The 14,581-nt window shown below is 38.3% G+C and overlaps 1 protein-coding gene across 1 annotated transcript in view; it reads right to left on the reverse strand.

The window, feature by feature from the left end:
- WASF3 (WAS protein family, member 3) overlaps positions 1–12,522 on the reverse strand; it is a 52,387-nt gene extending 39,865 nt beyond the window's left edge. Inside the window, exons 1-2 of the mRNA XM_009890608.1 lie at positions 12,403–12,522; positions 10,781–10,876 (exon numbers count right to left, since the gene is read on the reverse strand). The gene's annotated coding sequence lies outside the window, so the exon portion shown is untranslated. The remainder of the gene's footprint in view (positions 1–10,780; positions 10,877–12,402) is intronic.
- Between the last annotated feature and the right edge of the window lie 2,059 nt (positions 12,523–14,581).

Here is a 14,581-nt window from a genome sequence, read left to right on the forward strand (position 1 = left end):
GAGTAGAAAGCTACCACCAACACTGCACTTTACCTATATATCACAAATCTGGAAGTGGCAGCTAGTCTACGTGGGGAAGAAAACAGATTTGTTTTGGGTGCATTGTAAGGAAAAACTGAGCAAAATATTTTGTGTTTGAATCCAACATCTGAGTCTAAGTGAATCAATATAAAAATTCCCAACTATTTTCATCCCGAGCCAAGTGTGCCATCTGTTCCCATGAAGTCCAGCTTCTGGTGGCTACCGTACTACAGCGTATCACAAAGTGCTAGGCGATCAAGGAGTGGTGCATAAACGAACAAAAAGACTGAGTGAGAGAGTGCAACAGTCAAGGCAAGAGGAAAAAAAAAAACCCCACACACAAGACCAAAAAATACAACAACAACAACCACCAACACAGAAAAAAACCCACACCACACAAAACAAACCACCCACCACCAGGCACAAGCAGCCTTATTAAGCCCCAGCATTAATGCAACCAGCTATTCTACTGCTTTGTGTATTGTGGTTATTTCGCTTTGATGCCTAAGGAGGGCTGAGCTCTGACACGAGGTTTTGCCAGAACGGGGATGCTTTTCATATCTTTCCTACTGCCAGTGTTCAGTAACCTGAACATTAATGATGTGATTTCTCTCTGTCGGGTAACCTTCCTCTCTCTCTTCCACATGGTCAAGTTAATCACAGAAACCATTCATGTTTGATGCACAAGAAATTAGCAATGCATAATTTTTCAGTTCATAAAACAAAGTAGTAATAGTTACAGATGACACAGCAGCACATCCAGTTATAAGCAGCACAGGAGCTCCTTTTATCCTCACAATTGAATCACAAGCAAGTAACACAGGGTCCAGCAGAAAACAAGATAGATCATACCCCTTTTCCCGGCCTTATCGATACCGAAAGCATTTTTAAAAGGTAAGTTACATGGATAGATATCCATTTATACCTTTCACCAGGAACATATTACCAAGAGAAATAAAACTGCAGTAAAAAAAAAAAAAAATCTGAATACACTTGATATAGTTAATATTCTATTAATATACGAAGCACATCAAGATTGAAAGCAGCTACATCTCCCCATATATAAAACATTACTTTCCCTTGGTGTTTCTGGCTCTTTTGTGACAGACCCTCCCTTTTACAAGCCTCCCAAATTCAGAAGTCAAAGTTCTGCCCACCATTAACTCACTAATAATTCAATGTATAATCCTTGTCTCAATTTTTTCGTTTGTATTGGTTTGTTTTGTTGGGGTTTTTTGTGGGGGGTGGGTCGTTTGGTTTGTTTCAAGCCTAAAATGAACATCAGACATTAGTAAAAGCAACATGTTTTGATACAGTAATGCTGGCGTACAAAGCCTTATTTGCAGCATTAAAGAGATTTCCTCGTTGCACATACAGTAACTCCCATTATGAGACAAATCAGCTACTATAAAACCATAGTGAGTCTCAGACAGAATACAGCAGTTAGTCTTCTCTAAAAATCCCCTTTCAAGACTTGAAGGCTGAAAAGCTGTGTTCCATGAAATCTGGCATTGTATCAACAGATCTCCATGGAGCTGGCAGGGTAGAGGCGCACCAGAAACCAGCTTCAAGGAGGGGGGGAATCATTCTTACCATGTATAATCAATCACTAAGAAGAAGCTTAGGCAACTTTTTTTCCCCCAGCTAAAATCATCAAATCTTAGCTAAGATTACTGGGGATGCAGAGGTTACCAATGATAATACTGAATAATTTTTAAAGTCTGCTTTTCTCCAGCATTTCAAATCAGTGTATTTAAATATCCTTTGTGGAACCTTTTGTAAACATGAGTCTTACTGTCTTTCTTCAAGACATGTATGTATATACGTCTTGAAAATGTAAACATAGCTTCTGAAATTTCACAGACTTAAAAAAAGCTAACATTAAACATTTGGAAGTATCAGAATGATTTACAGTTACCTCTAATTCTCCTCTTTTAGTCAATGCCAAATTTAGTCAATGCCAAGTGTGGGTGAACGCCAAGTGTGGGTGAGTTGGGAGGAAAAAGTAGTGTAACAGTATTACATAGTATAATAAAAGCAGAACTGAACAAAATACATGGAGCCCACAAGAAAATGCAGCACCATCCATCAGTGGTTTTCCACTTGTGTACTTAGTTTTCCACTTAGTTACTTAGTACAGTAACTAAGGTTAAAGACTACATTAGCAAGTGTGGTACAATAGGAGCTGAGAGACCTGTTGAGCAGAGTAGTTGGTGCATCGTATACTTTTTTTCTGGTAGGGAAGCAGGAGTATTTGTTCTAAACTAGCTCTCAACCAGTCCCATGGCCCATTAGATGCTGAACACCATCAGGTACGCTCTTTTGTTTTTACACTCATCGGAAATGAAAAGACTTCATACACTCCACAACTGGGGAATTCACATCATAAACATACTCCTGGATCCAAACCAAACCCATAGCATAATGCACCCTAAAATGCCTGCTGTCTCAGCATGTTTTAATTCACTACATAAAGGCTGAAAAACAATGGGTTTATTTTGGTTTATTTTTATGAGGATGAGGTAGAGCAAAAAAGAAAAACACCAGTTAATAAAAACCTCAATCATCTTAAGGCTAAAAACCTGAGAGACGTGTTTTTTAATTATGCCTCTCTCCAATATTTACAAACGAAGGCTCCATGGGAAAGAAGGAAATAAAGACACTCTATGCACAAGAGCCACAGTTTCACCTACCCTCTCCTTCCCTATAACGCACTCAGCCACTCAACACTTGGGGAAGGATCTCATCTTCCCCACGAGCTGGCAGTCAACCACATCCCAGACTCCCGGCAATACAGCCAACTAAAACCCACCGAAGGAGGAACAGACTGCCTAAGCCTAGCAAGGTTGCAACTGCAAAATAGCATCAGAAAGCCTATGAAAGTAAGGTGGCGTAACACCTGTGTTACTATAGTATCTGTACACATAGAAATCAAATTTACTCTCCAAACTTTAGAAAGGCAAGAAGCAGCATCTCAATTATACAGTTGAGAGGCACAAAGCTACTTTGCTGCTGGCCTGCACACAAGGCCCATAGAAGGATTGGAAATTGGACCTAGATCACACCAATACTTAGCAACAAATGCTTCAACCACAAGATGAGTTATATTTCCTTCTCAGAAAGAAAACCCAGTTATTGCCTTAGGATCCACTCCACTTACAGTTGTGCTTTTTAAGACAGCTGTAAGCCAACCACTCCTTGATTTAATTAAATAGATTCTTTTCCCCATTCCCTGTTTCAACATTTCTGCTGTTATAGCTGCTGCTGCTCCTGGCTGAGCTGCTTCCAGGGCTGGAATCAGATTGGAAGAGAGCAGAAACATAATCCAGACGAAAGAAGTCAAAGCAGTTTATGGAATTACTGCCCACGTAGCTGAGACCACATAAATGATAGAACACTCAGTCTGCTTCAGTACAAATTAAAAACAAACCCAAATGGTGATTCAAGCTAGCCTCCCATTTCATACTGAAACAGGATAGAGGCATTCAAAAGACCAGTTACAATTATTTCATTGCATAGGTGAATAGCAAGCTAAGCAGAAGGGATTACCTAAAATGCGGTAACTAGACCTGCAAGATTAATAGTTGCTTTCTACAAGAAATCGTGTCAATGTTGTCACAGAAAGAGGATTTAAGTCTAGTCACAGAATCATGCAATATCTTGAGTTGCAAGGGACCCATGAGACTCATTAAGTCCAACTCCTGATTCCCACAAGGGAACATAAAAATTAAGCCAGATACCCAAGAGCATCATCCAAACGCTTCTCAAACCCCAACTGGCGTGGGGTCACAATCACATCCCTACAGAGCTTGTTCCAGTGCTTGACCACCCGCTCAGTGAAGAAATTTTTCCTAATACCCAATCTGAACTTCCCCTGATGCAGCTTTAAGTCATCCCCTCGTGTTCTGTCACCAGACACCAGAGAGAAGACGTCAGCACCTTCCTTTCCGCTCCCCCTCATCAGGAAGCTGTAGACAGTGATGAGGTCATCCTCAGTACCCTCTTCTCCAAGCTGAACAAACCTAGTATCTTCAGCTGCTCCTCATAAGTCATGCCCTCTAGTCCTAGTCCACCTTAGTGGTAGGAACACAGACCTATGACACTAACGAGCTCAGAGCTGTTGCAATTTTCTGTCACCCTCTGGTGCCACACTTCCTAAAATCACGTAGGCATCCCAACAAAATGAGAAGGCCTACAAAAATCTTATTGAAGAAAATAGATATTTCTTATATGTTTATTCTTCATGCTCACAGACGCACCTATCGTGTTCCAAGGACTGTATTACATGACATCTCACGTATGCAATACAAATTCTGTTTACCTTGTTAGCCACAGAAGTAGTTTATGCCTGCATCATTTCCATTTTTTTTTGTGAATGCTAACTTGGTATACATTGATTTCTGTGGTTTGTTTACAAAATGAAAAAATCATAACCATAAAATATTTAAGACCAAGTTAATTTTAAAAGCACAAAGTATTAAAGTGTAATTTTTTAATAAATATACAGTGCTCTGAAAGAAGAAGGTGGATAGAAACTCAGCAAAAAATTGGTATCTGCTTCTCAGGAAGAAGTGACCAATCTGATGAAAGGTACCACCATATCTCAAGAAAAGCAGTTGCTCTTAGCGCCTGGTAAATGGTGAAGGTCCCTTTTTTCTTTTCTAAGAGACTAAGATCAAAACAAGCACAAACCATTAAAAAAAAAATAAATCAAAGGAACCTATTTTATATATGTTTTGGATTTAAAAAGTCTTAATTCTTACAATTCATAGAGAACAGACCATTTCTTTACTTGTTTCCCATTTCAGTTTTAAACTGAAAGAGGGTAGATTCAGATTACGTATTAGGAAGAAATTCTTTACCATTAGGGTGGTGAGGCACTGGAACAGGTTGCCCAGAGAAGTTGTGGATGCCTCATCCCTGGAGGTGTTCAAGGCCAGGCTGGATGGGGCCTTAAGCAACCTGGTCTACTGGAACGTGTCCCTGCCTGAGGCAAATGGGTTGGAACTAGATGATCTTTAAGATCCCTTCCAATCCAAATCAGTCTATGATTCTATTATTAGGACTGTTTCCTAGTCATATACAGATTCTAAAGACTGTTTCTTACTCTCAAAAAAGAGTCCAGTAACAAAAAGAATAGGGTAGGGTAGTTGTTCCTCCCTGTTTCCTATCCACTCCCCACAGACTTCCCAAAGTTCCCTCCCACCCTCAGGGTAAAATATCTTATTCAAATACTATGTTCTTATTTGAATAAGAAAGCTCCACAGACAGGCCCCAGAACACACGCCAAGTCTTTCCACAAACCCTCGGGACTAGATGCAGCTTCTCCCCAAATCATGGGGAAAACGTACCCAGTTAACTAAAAGCTGGCAGGCTTCAGATCAGGCAGCTGCATACAAAGATTTTTAGTGCCTTTTTTTTTTTTTTTTTTTTAAGTATATGAAGCCATTAAGACCTATTTTTAAACTGGTTTAATGCATAGCTGAGGCAGAAAGAAGCTATGTAGCTGCAACCAGATGAACAGAGTTTAAGGGCAGAGTGTTCAATCCTATAAATATACAAACTCCACATAAAAAATGAGTAAGCTTTACAAATTGATGTTTTATTTTCAAGAAAGGATGTATGAACGCAGTAAGTACTGATAAAACATGCTTTTTTTACTCATGAAGTTAAAGAGGAAAGGGTAACCACCTAGATCCTGATGATCACTGTATCTCTCCTGAACTTGAAGAAAGCAGTTTGAACTTAATTTTAATACCCATTTCAAAAAAAATTTGATTATTTTCCCCCACTCTGGTTCCACAATGGTTAGTCCTCAAGTTTGCCATGAGTTTGCTTCAAAATACTTTGCATATTGGAGCAAATACTTTCAACGTTTCTGTCATTAAATTATTTGGAACAACAAAATTTCCTAGATGTTCATTCTTAACACCAGCAAGTAGATTTTGAACCTAAACATGCTGAAGTGAAAACAATGGGAAAAAAATTTAAATCCTAGAATGTTGATGTCCAGGATGTTTTTGTTTTTCTTTAAACAACAGAAACAAAGAAAGATGCAGAATTCTGATGTGAGCTTACTGTAAACTTGCCTCCATCCCAGCACTACTGATGCTGTTATCCTGGTGACAAAATACTCTCCTGTGAAATGCAGTTATTAGTTTAAATGCCATTGAGCTCGCAAGATCTCACAATCCAAGAGGAACAGATTTCTTGACTATGGCTGTAACCAGCTGGCTGCTGAGCAAAAAGAGGACTGCTATTGCCATCTCTGTGATGAGGCTCCAGGAGGTAAAACTGGGGTTGTTGGCACCCTGCCTGAGGCTATTTGAGAATCACATCAAACTGATCAAAACTTGTGCAACTGCACTGGAGACCAGAGTTTTTGTGGACTGACATAGGAACACAACGTACAAACAGGTTGACTCTGATTCTCAAAGAATTTCATTTAAAGTTATCTGTGGTTACATGGATATTCCATACGTCCCACCAAATTACGTAACAAACCCATCAATACTTGCATTGCTCTTAAATACACTTTAAAATAGTAATGTAATCTACAGAGACTACAAGCTGCATGTATAGAAAAAAAATCAAGCCATTAGAGACTAATCTAGACACAGTTCAAGAAGCAATTTAACTACATCAGTTAAATTTAGAAACTGATTTAGTTAATCATTGCACAGGCAACCAAGATTTAAACTTCATCTTCAAGCAGATCCCTATGCACTAGCTGCATAATTTCAGAAGGGAAGTTACTATGATGCAAATCACATAAAAAGTTCATAAAAGAGGCCAATGACTGCATTCATTTGCAGTATTAAAGTAGCACTGAATTTCCCACAGTCTCAGACAGTGATAATGAAGAATATTTCTGTATGCATTTATATCACTATCTTGGAAAACATGATGGGCATGCTAACGGCTCTCACTGCACAGATGCCAGTTTTACCAAATTACTCCTCCTTGTGTATTAACATCAAACCCATTTTGCCAGGCTGCAATTTAAAAAATATAAAGTCCCTCAAGTCCATGCAATCAAGTGCAAAACAAATAAATGCAGACTGAACAGAGTTTAACCCAAGACAGGCAAGAGTTGAGCCCAACTGTTCCAATATCAAAATCAGACAGAAAACAAGAAAAGCTCAATGGTAAACGCATGAGATGAGAAGATGAGAATCTTAAGATGAGAATTCTTAAGAGAATTCTAAAGATGACAATTCTTAAGATGAGAATCTGCGATCAGAATTCTCTATCATGTTTTAAGTCACTCTCTCCCAAAACCAGTTCCACCTCATTTTGGCTTTACCATTTGTAATGCAAGGATTCTGGCATACTTTCTCCCTCTCCTCTCTCATAAGTGTTTTTTTTCCCCCAGAAGACCATTTGGGAAACATTGTCCTACTTTTGCCATACTTACTGCTATGTAATTAGCAATCTTTAGCTTTTGGCTGGCTGAGTAGTCCAAAAACCTTCCGCCGTTCTCCAGAAGACTACTTCTTTCTCCTACGCAACCTACCTTTTGCACTCATTCTCTCTTATTCTGAAAAGCTGCTTTCCTTCAGCGGAAATGCAAGGTGTAGTCTTCTGAAGAAAATTTGGAGCAAACTTTTCATAACAGCTTGTTTTAAAGCAAGACTTTAAGTTACTAAATCATTCTATAATTTGCCAACCACAAAGGATATAGGTCACATGACTGAAGAGTCAGATAGCGCAGGCAAAAGTCTTTGCAAATGAATTTAGTTTAACCCTGACTAAAAATACCTAAGTTGCTTTCACAATAGAACTATTTCTAAAGACTGGAACCGTCTTATCCACACAGCAATCACAAACATAATTTTAACACCTTTCTTCAAAACATGTAAGTGAATATGCAACATTTTTATATACCCAACTATAAACACGTAGTTCTCATCATCACATACAAGCAATTTGAGAAGAGTTCTTCAGCTGGTCTGGTGAATTGACATTTGGGGCTGTTAAGCATCAGGGTCCTTTTTCAAGCCCCGTATTTGGTACTGCCTTCCTGCTGTCTTTAGGGAAAAGACTATTGTAGTGTAGCGTTCTAGGATTACAATGGAAGTTTAGAAAAGTCAGTGCATGCTTCTTAACACAGGATGGCATGTTAACTAATTGGTGGCTTTCACAAACATCTAATAGCTGTATTTTATTTTTAGCAACTTGACAACTTTTGGGGGCGTTTAGATTAGCAAAACACACTAGGAAATCTAGAGAAGCAAAAAAAGACAAGGCGCAATTATAACCCAAGTGACAAAATGAATGACTTGATTTACAATGAAAATGCTTTAGTATGCACGCAAAACAGGCAAATTAAGCCGTTTACATTTTTAATTATGAATTGTAAGTGAAATTCTTTGAGGCAGAAATTTAAAAAGAAAAATATTACATTTCTGTAGAAATCAATCATTATTTTAAAAAACAAGTTTGTCATTTTATCAACCTGGTAGAGTTTCCAAATTGTATGTCCTATTAGAAAGTCTGTGATATATGAATGATGAGTGTTCAACCAAAAATTAGAATTTATTATGTTTACTGAAGTTAGGTTTTAATATTTTTTTAAAAAATCAAAGGCTGATTATTTTCAAGTACGTTCAGCATTCTGTATTTAAACACCCTTCAACTACATTAAACTCCAGCCTTATAAACACTAGATACATTTCAATTAAAGTCTACATGAAAGTTGTGCTTAACCTGCACAAAGAAATAGAAAATATTTGATAATGCTACACTGAGTATGAACAGCAAATATGTCATAATTTTTGAAGTTTTATGAATACAGCCTAGGTTCTTAGTCCTGTAACAACTAATCTCTACAACCTCCCATGAATAAAAGCAAGCAATGATGTTTCCGTGCAGCATGAAATGCAACTGAAATACAACAGTGCTGTAACAATTGTTAAGGTTATAATACTTAAAAAAAAAAAAAAAAAAAGGAACACTGGAAGTTAAAACATGACAGCAGTGACTTTTTAATCCCAAGAGCAGAAGAGGTCTGCAAAGCTAGCAACTAGAGAGACTATAAGTCTGGGGGTCAGATACTGGAGAGATCGGGGGTCTTGAAGTCAGCTGCTGGAGTGACCATAAGTATGCATTAGCTACTGGAGACACCTTAGTGCACACACATTTATGTGTATGCAAACCTGTGTGTCAACAGGACACCTGAGGACACTAAAAAGAGGATTAAATCTCACTGTTTCATTAAAGAATAAGAATATACTCATCCAATAATCTAGTAGTGAAGCGTATTTTCAGTCTTTGATATGTCCATTTGGTTTACCAAATTGTTTGCAGATTATTTACTTTCCCTGAAACACTTCCTCCACCTTTGAAATTTACAAGTGACCATTTTTCTAAACAATTTCAGTATATAACCATCAAGTTACCTTGCCATGTAATATGAATGGTGGGAGAGGCTGGCAGGGGAAAGAATGGGTTTGCTTTCATCCTTCTCCTTCCAAGTTCTGTTGCCATATCTTTCATATTTCTGTGTGCACCAAACTGCTTTCTCATCCCTTCATCCCTCACAATAGCTTCTTACTTGAGACTGTGAATGCACGCGTATATAGCAGAGTTTTCCAGAACTCCTTTGGGTTTTTCCTAATTTAAGGTACAATCTCTTTCACAACATATGTACTGTTAAGCATCTTGAATATGATCACACATATAATCAGAATTCAAAATTAAAATAAGCATATGTGAATTTCAGCTGAACAGACAAAGTGTGCCAAAGCATCATAGCCAGCGTCAGCTTTAGGACATAGGCAAAGTCAACAACAGCATCCTAAAGCATTGCTGCATACTTTGCTTTTTTCAGAGACCTTGAAGCAAGGCTGGCTGCGGTTTCTGCCAAAGGCAGCACTGTGGTGTGCGATACAGAATGAAAGCAATCTCTCCTACAAGTAGTTAATACTACTTCTAACCGCCTCATGCTTCCAGAAGGAAGAACAACAAACCTGCTCTCCAGCTTCTTCTGCTCAAAAGGTTTCTCTTTCCCACTGCAGAAGCAGACAAGCTGCAGCCCCCTAAAAAAAGAAAAATCAACAATCACTTAGATTTTAACAAAATTGTCTCCACTTTGACAGTAGCCCTTCATTAGCACCACCCAGTGTAGCCCACATCTGAACACTGCACAGTGAAGGAAGTGCAACACAGTTGTTTTCATGCTCTTCCACCAACACAACAGATATTCCTCATCTAAGTCTGTGGTGTGCATGTTGCAGCGAAGACAGATTGAGGGGCAGGGGGATTTTTCCCCACAAAGCTAGTTTAATATCAATAAATATAAATCGTTTATTATCCGTTGTACTTTGTCAAACATTTAACCTCAGCAGATTTAGTTTAAATCGCTAAGACGACACATCAGCAAAGTACAGATTATACAGGGTAAAAGTAATTAACAGATGCAAATTTAGAAATCCAATATCTCATGAACATCCATGAATAAAGTAAATTTATTTCTGTTTTCTACACAATAAGATTAGTGTTTAAATTACGCTAGTCTCCTGGGCCAGCAGTGCTTTTGACGTTTGTTTCAAGGCCTAATATAGCATAGCTTCAACATCACAAAAATATAAACCTCCTTCCCAATGCTAACGCAAAATCTCCTGGACAGTTTCCAAACCATCATCGGTCTTCAGTTTACGGACTTACCACATTTTTCAAAGCTATTTGTAACCAATTCACACAAATGCAAAAGTAAATGACAAGGTACGTTCAGCAAGAGCTCCCTTGAACAACTTACCATTTAAAAAACAAGGGCGTACAGAATATCCTTTCTGTTTACACGTTTGAGAAGACAGATGTTCTGTAACTTGCTAGCACACTTAGGTGGCTTTACCTGCAAAGAAAGACAAATTTCAAGTTAACTTTTCAATAACAGAATAATTAAAGATATGTATTGAAAAATCCGTTTCAGTAATGGGTTAAAAACTTACTAAAACATGCATGAATAGAATCTAGACATACTTTTAGCTGTTTTGAGCTAAACGCTATTTCATATTACAGCTTAAATTTTTTTTCAAGGTAAGAAAATAGCTTGTCTTATTTTATAACCAATGCCCATTTTATTTAAACTAGAAATATCTGCAGAGAAGGTAACACTTACCCACCTAAAGACTGTGGGGATAGAAAAATATAAGGTAATGGCCTATAGTAAAGCATAATAAAGCAACAGATTTGAGTCCCTCTTATACACTTCACAGTAACTTAAATATTACTAAACACAAACCCACTAAACCAAAACAAACACTAAAAAAAAAGCAGCGAGAATCTCTTACAAAAATCAAGTATTGAGATATTTCCATTAAAAATATTACAGATCCTAGCATCAAGAGAATATTCTGCCTTATAGATGACTATTTAGTCATAAACTAATTTTTTATAAAGTTTTTGTGGTTAAGACATAGCTGCCCTTTCTGCAAGAACTGTTCAAAGATGATCTCTAAGCTAGATCATTTGATTCTAAGAGGCTAATACTACAGCCATATTTTTAAAGGCTGCTGCTATACATTCCTTGATGGAACTTGATTAGACATTGTAGACAAAAAGTTTCAAGAGAGATAAACTTTTATTTCAAGGACACTTTTGTAAAACGGGATTTATAACAAAGCAAAATTATCTAGAAGAGCAAGACACTGTTAAAGTCACCCCACACAGATTTTTCTCAAAGGCAAGACGTCAGTGTCCTAGACAACACCACTTGTTCACTGTCACCACTCTAAGTTTCCTTCATCCTCCCTCAAAATACCAGAACTTTAACATCACAGTGGCCCCACCTCAATTCCAGTAAGCATTGGTGCAGTGGCCACCTATTCCAAACATAATATTCCACTCTAGTTAGCTTCCTGCCAAGATCTACCAGTTGGCCAATGCCTTGGTCCTCACTTAAGTGTTTACATGCTTACAGAAGGGCCTGCTCTGAAGTTACACATTATAAAAGGCTCAGATACATATAGGCCATTCATACTCAGAGCTCTCCTTATCTTATCACCAGGACAGGCAGGGTATATGGGGAAGAAGGCACCTTCCAAACGCAGCTTCACAGTCCTGACTAAAATTACATCAGACAGGATCCTATTAACCTAAGTGATTCGAACCAACAGCGATTTATTCAAGTATACCTGTGGTTCAAGAAACTGCAAATCTGCTTTAGAGCAATTAGCCCTAGATTGAACAACACTACAAAACAGATGTCAGAGAGCACTAGCCTAGTACAAGGTGAGTGGAACTTTATATAGAGCTCAAATCCTCTAGTACTATCAGTGTGGCTGAGGATATATTTGCACATTACATCAGCAGCAGCAGCGGAGGCACCTCATGAGGCTCTCAGTTCCCCACATTAGCTACTCCTTCCTGTCCACACACTGCAGTTCACCGCTTCCATCGGTTACATCAACAAAGCATCTGTAGCGCTGCACTACATAAACGGGATCACTGAATCCATCCTGCGATGAAAGAACTCTCCACTCAGGTCAGCAATATGCATGACCTATACAGGGATGGGAAGGAAGCCGAGAATTACCACCTGAACCGTGAGGATGAGACTCTTGCACAGTTTTCACGGTGAAATGAGATCAGCTATCCTGACGTATATTCCAGGGGTTAGTATAAATCCTTACATGGTTAAATAAAGACATCAAGATATGGCCAATGTCAAGAAGTTTTATATCTTTTTTTTAAATCAGATTTTTGTTTTGGGTTTATGGTTTTGTTTGTTTTTAAAGTAAAATATTTAAAATAGACCCAGGATAAGCCAGCAAAGAAATGCTGGACTCTCTCACTATATGTTCTACATTTGAGATACACAGTTATGATGAAAAAAATATTGCAGATCATGCAACATGAGGTCTAGAAAGGAAAATAATTTCAGTACACCATTAACAGTCCAGCAATATCTATCTCCTGGCATAACAGTGAGTATATGCACTCCCTTTTGAATGGATTCTTTCCTTCCCATAAAATCATCAAGAGGAAAGAAATCCCAACGAAGGCATTATAAAAAGATTCTTACTCATTACCAACTATATCACTGACTCCTCTGCCAAGTGCCTCATTTGACTCATAATCACTGACTAAATTACAGAAACTACTTCAACAGGGTAAGATTTTAGAGATGCTGAATGTATAACACTGACTTCTGGTTAGAAATGCATATCCAGCTGAATTTCGTTTAAAATCAATAATTGAAAATTTTCTAAACAGGACTCCTAGAAATGAGGAGCTTGTACGCAAGCAATTTGAAGAACAAGCTGTATGGCACACAGAGGATTACTTCCAAAATCCACAGGGGAAAAAAAACAAAAAGGATTTAATGCAAGACATAACTTTTATACAGATTGAGGATTAAAAGTATCCAAATGGTAGGTCATCATCAAAATGGTGGAAAAGGGATTTTATTTTAAAGTCTGCTTCTGGGGTGGGGGGAGGGGTTTTACACGGTTTCATATATGGAGATCCAAATATTACTACTGTAGTTGAATAATGAAGTAACTTGTTTTATCAATGCATACACACAAAAAAGGAAGCGGTTTAAATCTTCCATACTGATTTGCCTTGTTAACTTCCTGAGTGTATTCAATCTTAAAAGCATGAAACTAAAATCTTGGAAACTAGTGTAACTCTACAGCAGACATTTGGAAAACCAAGACAGGTTCTGGAGTCTTCAAACGGCAGAACCACGCATCAATTAGTGGTTACATCCCACTCGGTATTTCTACAGTGAGATATGGGGCTTTTCAGTAAAAGACCCAAAAAATCATTTACTTAGAACCAAGGGACCTCTTGGTGGCCCAGCCTAAGCAGCTTTCATAAGATTGCTCAAGACAACTAGAAAGTTTCTCAACTTTTAGCTAGGCTTGATCCAGATCCTAGTCAAACTTGGGCACATAACAGGAGCAGCACAAAGGAAGACACAGTAGCTTGTGTTTTCCAAGTGATCTTCACCTTAAGATTCGATTGCTGTTGTCTAGCCCAAACTCTGAGCCTCCACAAACATCCAGAAACACAGACTTAGTTAGGACGTATACTGTCCCTGGAGTGTGGAGGGCAATCTGCCCTCTGCCAAGCCCTCAAGGGACAATTTCTGAGAACTGCTTTGATGGTTAGACGTGGTCACAGCACCCAGTGTGTCCTCTGCCACCAATTCCTTCCAAACAAGTTTAAGCTCTTGGATTTTTTCTTTAAAGCACAGGCAGACAAAGTAAAAATATCCAACCTGTTGTGGAATACCTGGTATCTCTTTTATTCATTTTCACTCACTAGATTATGGTACAAATACTCACTGCTTGACCAAGTATAGCAGTCCTTCAGTATTGGACAGAGGAGATCTATCTAAACTAGAGGCTGGCAAAATCCTAAACATCTTGTGGAATTTACCTGAGGTTAAACACTTAATCTTCAGAGATTCTGCAGTCTACAACAGGCAGCCCGCCAAGCTTACGAGCCAGCCAGTAACACCACTGGTTTGTCAGACAGTCTTGGCTGATAAGAAGCGTGCTAGCATTGACACCCGTGTCTCACCTCTTTGGTATCTCAACAGTAAGAG

Source organism: Charadrius vociferus, unplaced genomic scaffold, assembly GCF_000708025.1.
Source record: "Charadrius vociferus isolate BGI_N301 unplaced genomic scaffold, ASM70802v2 scaffold278, whole genome shotgun sequence".
In the NCBI taxonomy this organism is placed as follows: Eukaryota; Metazoa; Chordata; class Aves; order Charadriiformes; family Charadriidae; genus Charadrius; species Charadrius vociferus.